We start from the raw sequence: 9,298 nt of genomic DNA, 5'->3' as shown, positions 1-9,298 counted from the left end.
TTGGTTCTTTACCTTCTCAAAAGGTTCAAAAACATTTTTACTCGCGAAATACCAACCTGGCTCCCGCATTTTCGTGAAAATAATTAGAAAGAAGGCCGAAAATTAATAAGAATAGTAATAAAAAGGGCAAGAAAAGAAATGCTCGTGAGTTCTTTTATTCAATTAGGCAGCACCATAGCAGACTTCAACTTTGAGCATTGAGCCTGCAGCAATAATTGTGTTCATATGCGACCATAGCCAGCGTAGCCTTTTCAAAAAACCTTATGGCGTATTTAAATCAATGACAGACGACAAAATTTTAACCAAATGATGGCTCGATACTGTCATCTAAAATTATCGCGTTTTTAAGAAATTAAGATTTGGAAGAACACCGTACCAGCCAAGGTCGTTGAAAAACCAGGAAGGTACTTTGTTTAATTTGCACTAAATAATTGCAAATACAGATTTCCTTTTTTAAAAGTAGCCAACCAGAAAAAAAAAGAAATTAAAAGCTCAAGTGCCTCAAGTGCCAAAATACACGAAGCACAATTGAGTAGTACAACTTTGCATAACAATTGGACTGTCAAGAAAGACCAAAACAAACTATAGCACAAAGATATCCAAATACGGTTGGAGACTAGACAGCTTTTGCGTCTTGAGAATTTAGAAATATCACAACATTCATCATTAATCCAAAGATTATCTTATTAAATTCTGGTATCATAGAATTGTTCAAAGTCAGGCCATTTTTCATCGCGTTATTAGTGAATACGAAGTAAAAGCATTGCTTAAACTTTTCACTTTATGATACACTGTTATCTTTTGTTACATATTGGGAAGGAGCCCTTACCACTCCTCCCCTAGCCTCGTTCTTTCACTCTAACGCGTACGTCCGCAAGGGTTTCTATTTCTAGCCTTCATAGTTTTCCTCAGAGATAAATCCGGATTCCGAAAGGTGGGAAATTTTTGCCTTGTGGAATGTGGAATCCCGGAAATGTTTGCTTGTGGAATCTGGAATCCTTGGCTTTGGAATCCGTAATTCAGCACATGGACTGATCCGGAATCCCAATAACGATTGGAATCCAAAATCCAAGTTCCACTGACAAGGAATCAGGAATCCAGCATGGAATCCAGAATCCAAGACTGTCTTGGGGCGAAAAGGCGGCAATCACGGCATTATAAACATTAACAAGCAGCTTTTACTTGCCTCCAAACTGAAGGCTGGTTCTTAAAAGGAGCACAACTGGAATCGCACTTACTCAGAAACTAGCGGAAGTTGCCGGAGAAAACAAGGGTATATCTTTTAAGATGGTCTAGTTTGAAACGTAAGAAATTATTCAGTTTATCCCTCTTTGATGGCTACAAAGTGTGCTTAACAAAAAGCAGTACATTTGAAAGCAGCGTCTTAAAAAGGAATTTTTATGACTGCTGAGTTTTGTCTCTTACGTGCGTTATTGAAAGATGATAACCAAAGTATCCTTTGGTCAAGAAGCAAATAAGGCTCAATCATATTTCTGTCATTTAACAAAGTATACTGTGATTTCTTGAGTAATCCTAATTGACCCACTGCGTCAAAGGACTACGAGCAGTCTGCAGCCCTCGATTCTGGCGTCTTGCGCCTTGTCACTTCGCCGCTGGACACTCACGTGCGCATGCACTCACCTCGCTAAATCGGAAGAAAAAGATAGACTTCCTCGAAGTCTAGCGTCAATCAATATGGCTTCACAAGATTGTAACTTCAGCGTAGCTTTGCCGATCAATTTTTTTGTAGTCTGCCCTTCAAAGTGGAAGTTACTGCGAAGCTTTTGTGATATATCTAAAACGTACATCAGGTGCTAACCCCAAGGGAACGGATCGGAAGGAGGAGGGGGTTGGATGGCATCATAAGACCCTGTTTACATGGAGTGGGGGACCCTGGTCTAGTGGGGTAGGTTTCTTTTGTTTTGTGTCCTCCAGAGCGTGAAAAAACAAAAGAAACCAACCCCACTAGACTGGGGTACCCCACTCCATGTAAACAGGCCCTAAGTTAAAAGTTTTTGTGGATGAATTTTTAACAGACCATCTTTCTTGCTTGCACTTGCTTGTTTTCAGTTGATGTGACCTTCACATGTGTCATTAACTCAAAGCTACTCACGATCAATTCGATTCAGAGTTCACTCACCACAGGGTGAAATAAGGTGTTTCCGCAATTCGGAAATGCTGCGGAAACCTGATGGTTCAAAATTCCGTTGCGTTTCCGCGCGACGGTTACGACGGGAAACGTGTAAGATGAAAATGGATGCATTCTTTCGTGTTTCCGCAGCGCTTCCGTTGACTTAAACGTGTCAGCTTGTTTCCATTGCGTTTCCGCAAGCGGTTTTGTTACTGAAATTTGCTGGTTTTCATGATCAATCCTAGGTTTCTCATATAATAAAATTTGTTTTAGCTGTACTGATTACGCTTCAGGCAAGACGAGGAATCATTGCATTGACCTAAAATCAGCTAAAATATCCGAAAGAACAGAGATAATCGCCTGCGCTAAACTACACGTCGTAAATACTGGAAAAGTTATAGATGATTCTCTCTGTCTTCCTTTTTTCAGAGATTCAAAGATGTGTTATTAAAATTACTAGCGCTCCAAACATTGACGCGTAATTTGAAACAATTTAGAAACAGCAAAATAAATTATAACGCTCGCACGCATTTTGCCTCGCTCTGGGGGCGCGAGTCTTACAAGCATGCGTGCCTCGTTTTCACGTTGAATTTTGAATCGCGCGCCCTTTTGAACATTCTTCGCTGTCGTTTCGCTTTACATTTTGGTGGTTTGTACATGCAGGGCCGTTTTTTTTGTCAAGATGAGCGAGGAGAGTGTGATAGATTGCGGAGATAGACTGCAGGGGGAAAAAATACTTCGAAAAACTATTTAAACGAAACGCCAAATCCCATGGAAGCGGTGATGAAGGAGTTCAGTGTTCACTCTTGGCGATTCGAATGCACACTGAGTGTTTCAACCATCATTGAGAAGAAAGAACGCCTATTTTAAACTGTGGATCCTTGTTGTTTCGTAAGTACATTCTGAATCTTGTTTAAATATATAGAGGCATATTTAAGTCTATGTAATAGCTTTGGGAGCATTTCATCAATGTCGATCATAAAAATCGTTTCACATGTGAGCTTCATGCGACAGCGAGTTGCTTCGTACAGATCTGACCTTTGTATGTTGCCTGTAGTTTCTTTGATAACATATGCCTGTAAAGCACGTCTTTGTCTGATTTCTTTTACAATAAAGACATAGTTGCTGCTTCACCGAAAAAAAATTTTCTGTATACTAATGCACATTTTAATGGCGAAGATGGCAGCCGTAAAATATTGAATCTCGAATGAGGAAACGGAATCACGGAACGGAGTACGGAATCAGAAACCCATAAGGGGTTGAAACGTGTAACTCGCGTCCAATGCTCGTGAATATTCATTTTGACCATATTTGGAAACCTTAGTGACGGATATCCATTTTTAACAAAATGGCTGCTGCGCGATCACCATGCAGATGTTTTAAGACAAGAGTTCTGCATTTCACGGTTAAAAATACACCGTTAAAAGACAAAAAATGGAAAGAGAAAGTTCAAAAGAATGCTCGGCTTTCTTTTTATGGAGAAAGGGACGCTTTTGTCAAGAAATCGTCCTTCGAGGAATTCAACCTTGTTTTCTTCACGGCGGAGCCCATGGTCTGTTTTGAAATGCAACCAAGTCAGCGAAGTTTTTGCTGAATTTTCAGGTACATTTTGCACTCTATGGCCAAGACAATTACGTTTTTGAAAGGGAATTTATGTATTTTTAAATGTTTCATAGACGTTTTATAAATTTTTCTCTTCGGCGCTAAAGAAAAATTACAAAATGTGCCGTGATTTGAGATGGATTTTGTGTTGAATTTTGCCATGTGCTTAGTCGATTTCACTTGCGTGGACGGATCCACGATCCAGATAGTGTTTTCCGAATTGCTTTAGAGGATTAACTTTTCGTTGAATAAAAATTTTCAAGAAAAGGCTTTTCTCTGTCTATTGTTTTGAGTTTGTTCATTTATAAAATTAGCTCAAAACACGATCGTGGCTACAACATCTAAGTTTAATTTAAGCTTTTAAAATGCTTCCCACATTCATTACAAGCATCACTTTTTGCGGAGATGTCAGGGTCAGGTTTTGGACACTTTTCGATGCGCAGCTAATGAATTTTATTCGAAAATATTTTTCACTGTTTATTCTAGACTTTTAACATAAGAATGAATTTTAAAAGCCTATTTGCAGTATAAGTTTACTCTGCAGAGGGTCAACGAGGATCGTTTTTTGAAGTCACAACTTCAAGAAGTTGCGAGGCCGTCAATGGGTTTCATAATGTTACGTTTGGCCCGGGTGGTAAGGCAATAATATCCTGCTCAGTGTTTCGGTAATATTCCTGGTTTCAACCTTTGAAAGCTTTCTCGGCTTTCGGGAGCTTTTCCCCCGTGTGTCGGCCATTTTTTTCAAGCGGGCGCGGGAACATGAAGTAAAACTACGTCACGTTGTTTACGAAGTTTGATTGGTCAATTATCTCTTCTTCTCGTTCCAAATATGGTACTTTCGAAAATGAATAATCACGAGCATCGGACAAAGCAAACATATGAGAGTTACACGTTTCAACCCCTTATGGGTTTCTGACGGAATCCAATAGCAATGACAGAAAAATATTATATAAAAATTCCTTGACACTGAAATGTACAAAACATTTCCACTCCAATTTCTGAGACTGTAGATGTTTATCACAAGGATAAACCTGTACAAAAATAATATTTAATGTTCATATTAATTTTTTGCATACAACGTGCATTTCCTTACTACCAATGGGAATTGTTCAAAATTGAAATAAATGTAGTGCTTGTTACGAGACTTGTAGTGTTAAAAGGAACCTTTTCTCTTTGTGTACATGCACAATAACAAGTTTAATATGATGGTGCAGAAAGGTTCTAAAAGTCACAAGATTGTAGAGGGATATCATTTCCTTACACTTCAATTTGTCGTTAAACTTCGAACACAAGGATAACAGCTTTATTTGATGACAAAGCAACCTTCATTGACACAAGTAAGACGCCCATCTTTGAGTGGGAAGTCGCAATTCTATTTATCCATCTTTGAGTGGACAAAGTAGTGCTTGTGTCAATGATATTTCAAATGTTGCAAAAGTCACCAATAGATAAACAAGAAGATTTTTCAGGAATATAATTTCCTTACACTTCAATTTGTGGTTAAGCTGCGAACACAAGGATAACAGCTTTATTCGATGACAAAGCAACCTTCATTGACACAAGTAAGACGCCCATCTTTGAGTGGGAAGTCGCAATTCTATTTATCCATCTTTGAGTGGACAAAGTAGTGCTTGTGTCAATGATATTTCAAATGTTGCAAAAGTCACCAGGAGATAAACAAGAAGATTTTTCAGGAATATAATTTCCTTACACTTCAATTTGTTGTTAAGCTTCGAACACAAGGATAACAGCTTTATTCGATGACAAAGCAACCTTCATTGACACAAGTAAGACGCTCATCTTTGAGTGGGAAGTCGCAATTCGATCTATTTATCCATCTTTGAGTGGACAAAGTAGTGCTTGTGTCAATGATATTTCAAATGTTGCAAAAGTCACCAGGAGATAAACAAGAAGATTTTTCAGGAATATAATTTCCTTACACTTCAATTTGTTGTTAAGCTTCGAACACAAGGATAACAGCTTTATTCGATGACAAAGCAACCTTCATTGACACAAGTAAGACGCTCATCTTTGAGTGGGAAGTCGCAATTCGATCTATTTATCCATCTTTGAGTGGACAAAGTAGTGCTTGTGTCAATGATATTTCAAATGTTCCAAAAGTCACCAGGAGATAAACAAGAAGATTTTTCAGGAATATAATTTCCTTACACTTCAATTTGTGGTTAAGCTTCGAACACAAGGATAACAGCTTTATTCGATGACAAAGCAACCTTCATTGACACAAGTAAGACGCTCATCTTTGAGTGGGAAGTCGCAATTCGATCTATTTATCCATCTTTGAGTGGACAAAGTAGTGCTTGTGTCAATGATATTTCAAATGTTGCAAAAGTCACCAGGAGATAAACAAGAAGATTTTTCAAGAATATAATTTCCTTACGCTTCAATTTGTCGATAAGCTTCAAACACAAGGATAACAGCTTTTTTCAATGACAAAGCAATCTTCATTGACACAAGTAAGACGCCCGTCTTTGAGTGGGAAGTCGCAATTCCATTTATCCATCTTTGAGTGGACAAAGTAGTGCTTGTGTCAATGATATTTCAAATGTTGCAACAGTCACCAGGAGATATACAAGAAGATTTTTCAGAAATATTATAATTTCCTTAAACTTCAATTTGAGGTTAAGCTTCGAACACAAGGATAACAGCTTTATTTGATGACAAAGCAACTTCATTGACACAAGTAAGACGCCCATCTTTGAGTGGGAAGTCGCAATTCTATTTATCCATCTTTGAGTGGACAAAGTAGTGCTTGTGTCAATGACATACAAGATTGTAGAGGGATATCATTTCCTTACACTTCAATTTGTCGTTAAGCTTCGAACACAAGGATAACAGCTTTATTCAATGACAAAGCAACCTTCGTTGACACAAGTAAGACGCCCATCTTTGAGTGGGAAGTCGCAATTCTATTTATCCATCTTTGAGTGGACAAAGTAGTGCTTGTGTCAATGATATTTCAAATGTTGCAAAAGTCACCAGTAGATAAACAAGAAGATTTTTCAGGAATATAATTTCCTTACACTTCAATTTGTTGTTAAGCTTCGAACACAAGAATAACAGCTTTATTTGATGACAAAGCAACTTCATTGACACAAGTAAGATGCCCATCTTTGAGTGGGAAGTCGCAATTCTATTTATCCATCTTTGAGTGGACAAAGTAGTGCTTGTGTCAATGACATACAAGATTGTAGAGGGATATCATTTCCTTACACTTCAATTTGTCGTTAAGCTTCGAACACAAGGATAACAGCTTTATTCAATGACAAAGCAACCTTCGTTGACACAAGTAAGACGCCCATCTTTGAGTGGGAAGTCGCAATTCTATTTATCCATCTTTGAGTGGACAAAGTAGTGCTTGTGTCAATGATATTTCAAATGTTGCAAAAGTCACCAGTAGATAAACAAGAAGATTTTTCAGGAATATAATTTCCTTACACTTCAATTTGTTGTTAAGCTTCGAACACAAGGATAACAGCTTTATTCGACGACAAAGCAACCTTCATTGACACAAGTAAGATGCCCATCTTTGAGTGGGAAGTCACAATTCTATTTATCCATCTTTGAGTGGACAAAGTAGTGCTTGTGTCAATGATATTTCAAATGTTGCAACAGTCACCAGGAGATAGACAAGAATATTATTCAGGAATATAATTTCCTTACACTTCTAGTTGTTGTTAAGCTTCGAACACAAGGATATATGTAACAGCTTTATTCGATGACAAAGCAACCTTCATTGAAACAAGTAAGACGCTCATCTTTGAGTGGGAAGTCGCAATTCTATTTATCCATCTTTGAGTGGACAAAGTAGTGCTTGTGTCAATGATATTTCAAATGTTGCAACAGTCACCAGGAGATAAACAAGAATACTAGTCAGGAATATAATAATTATTTCTTTACACTTCAATTTGTTGTTAAGCTTCGGAAACAAGGATAAAAGCTTTATTCGATGACAAAGCAACCTTCATTGACTCAAGTAAGGTGCCCATCTTTAAGTGGGAAGTTGGAATTATTCTATTTATCCTTCTTTGAGTGGACAAAATGGTGCTTGTGTTAATGATACTCTCAATTTTTACAAATGGCTCAAGGAGATCAACTTGACGATTACACAGTTTTTTTATATTGTTACACTTTAATTTTGTTTTGTGCCTCAAGCACTTGGATAACGGCTTTATTCGATGATAAAGGCAACCGTCATTTTTTAAATATTTTTCATTGTAATGCACTACCAGAAAACTGCCTCATTTTAAGCTTACTAGTTTTTTTAGAACCAGGCTGTTACAATACATGTAATACATGTATTATTATTATTTTGATATAAATATTTGACATTTTTTTTGGTCTTTATTTCTTTGAGGTATACTGATGTGGAGAACAAAAACATTGAGGGTATTTTGGTTAACGAAATGAGGGGAAATTTTGGGTAAAAGAAATGGCCCAAAACAGAGAAAAAAGGTAAGTTGTACACTTTTCTAAGTTTCTTGAATTTGGTACAGTGAAACCCCGCCTTACGGCCACCTCGGTAATACAGTCACCTTGTTATTACAGCCACTTTTTTTTGGCCGCCTGGCAAAAACCACCATACATTTTCCTGTAAACAAACCCTCATTAATACCGTCACCCCATTAATACGGCAAAACTTTTTTGGCCCATTGATGACCATGTTAACGGGGTTCCACTGTAGTTTCTTGGTGTTGCCGACAAGTGCAATCCCCTAATGACATAAATACAAGAGATGGAAAAGCCACTATATAATACCCACACCAAAAACAGGAGCAAACCAACAATACTTTTAGCAACACCAAGAAGCACTCTTAATTCCTTTTCTACAGACCTGCACATTTAACATGCTTTCCTTTTGCTAGGGGCCATTTTTCAGTACTGGAGTCAGAGAAGTACCCGCACAGATGTGGTAAGGCAGTAGAATGGAAAACTTGAAGCACACAGAGTTCAGACAAGATTCCAATTTGAGAGCTAAAAAGGTAGGTAAAATACATGCACATTATTTTGTTAATGCTTGCAGTGCAAATATTTTTACTGTGTAGTTTAAGTCATCCACTTAGTGATTTATTTAGCCTGTCCTCCAACACAGCTGTGCTTTGGCAATGCCTGGTGGCCCCTGTTGCATTACCGTTGCTCTTGGGGGACAAGGAAGTCTTAGTTTATTCAAACACATTCATCCTGGGTACCTGGATCTTTCAGGTTCAGGGCACAAGGCTCTTTCATTTTTTTAAGAACACAACACATGTTTTGCATGTGTGTCTTATGCATATATAATTAATGATTGTTATAGAATGCACTAGGGCCACACCCTACCCCCTTTGACATTTTTAATGTTAACAGTGTCCTTTCCATTTATATGCAAGGTTTGATTGTAGTGTAAATTGCTCAGAGTAGAGAGCAAGAACCAAATCTAAAGATTCAAAATAGTCAGGGTGACTATTTTGCCAGACTAAACTGTTGCTGAAGAACAAAGTAAATGTTAATTAAATGTTTATCATAGTAGTCATGCTACTGTGACTAAATAAGTTTTTTTGGTGTTCAGAA

The 9,298-nt window shown here is 37.7% G+C and overlaps 1 long non-coding RNA gene across 1 annotated transcript in view; it reads left to right on the top strand.

Moving 5' to 3' along the window:
• The first annotated feature begins 2,823 nt into the window (after positions 1-2,823).
• LOC140941774 (uncharacterized) overlaps positions 2,824-9,298 on the top strand; it is an 8,114-nt gene continuing 1,639 nt past the window's right edge. The window contains exons 1-4 of the long non-coding RNA XR_012166501.1: positions 2,824-3,022; positions 8,109-8,206; positions 8,617-8,733; positions 9,297-9,298. The exon at positions 9,297-9,298 is cut by the window's right edge and continues 1,639 nt beyond it. This is a non-coding gene — a long non-coding RNA (uncharacterized lncRNA). The remainder of the gene's footprint in view (positions 3,023-8,108; positions 8,207-8,616; positions 8,734-9,296) is intronic.

This window comes from Porites lutea, chromosome 6 (genome assembly GCF_958299795.1).
Source record: "Porites lutea chromosome 6, jaPorLute2.1, whole genome shotgun sequence".
NCBI lineage: Eukaryota > Metazoa > Cnidaria > Anthozoa > Scleractinia > Poritidae > Porites > Porites lutea.
The sequence above is the reverse complement of the archived record's forward strand: the minus strand, read 5'-3'. Positions and strand labels throughout refer to the sequence as shown.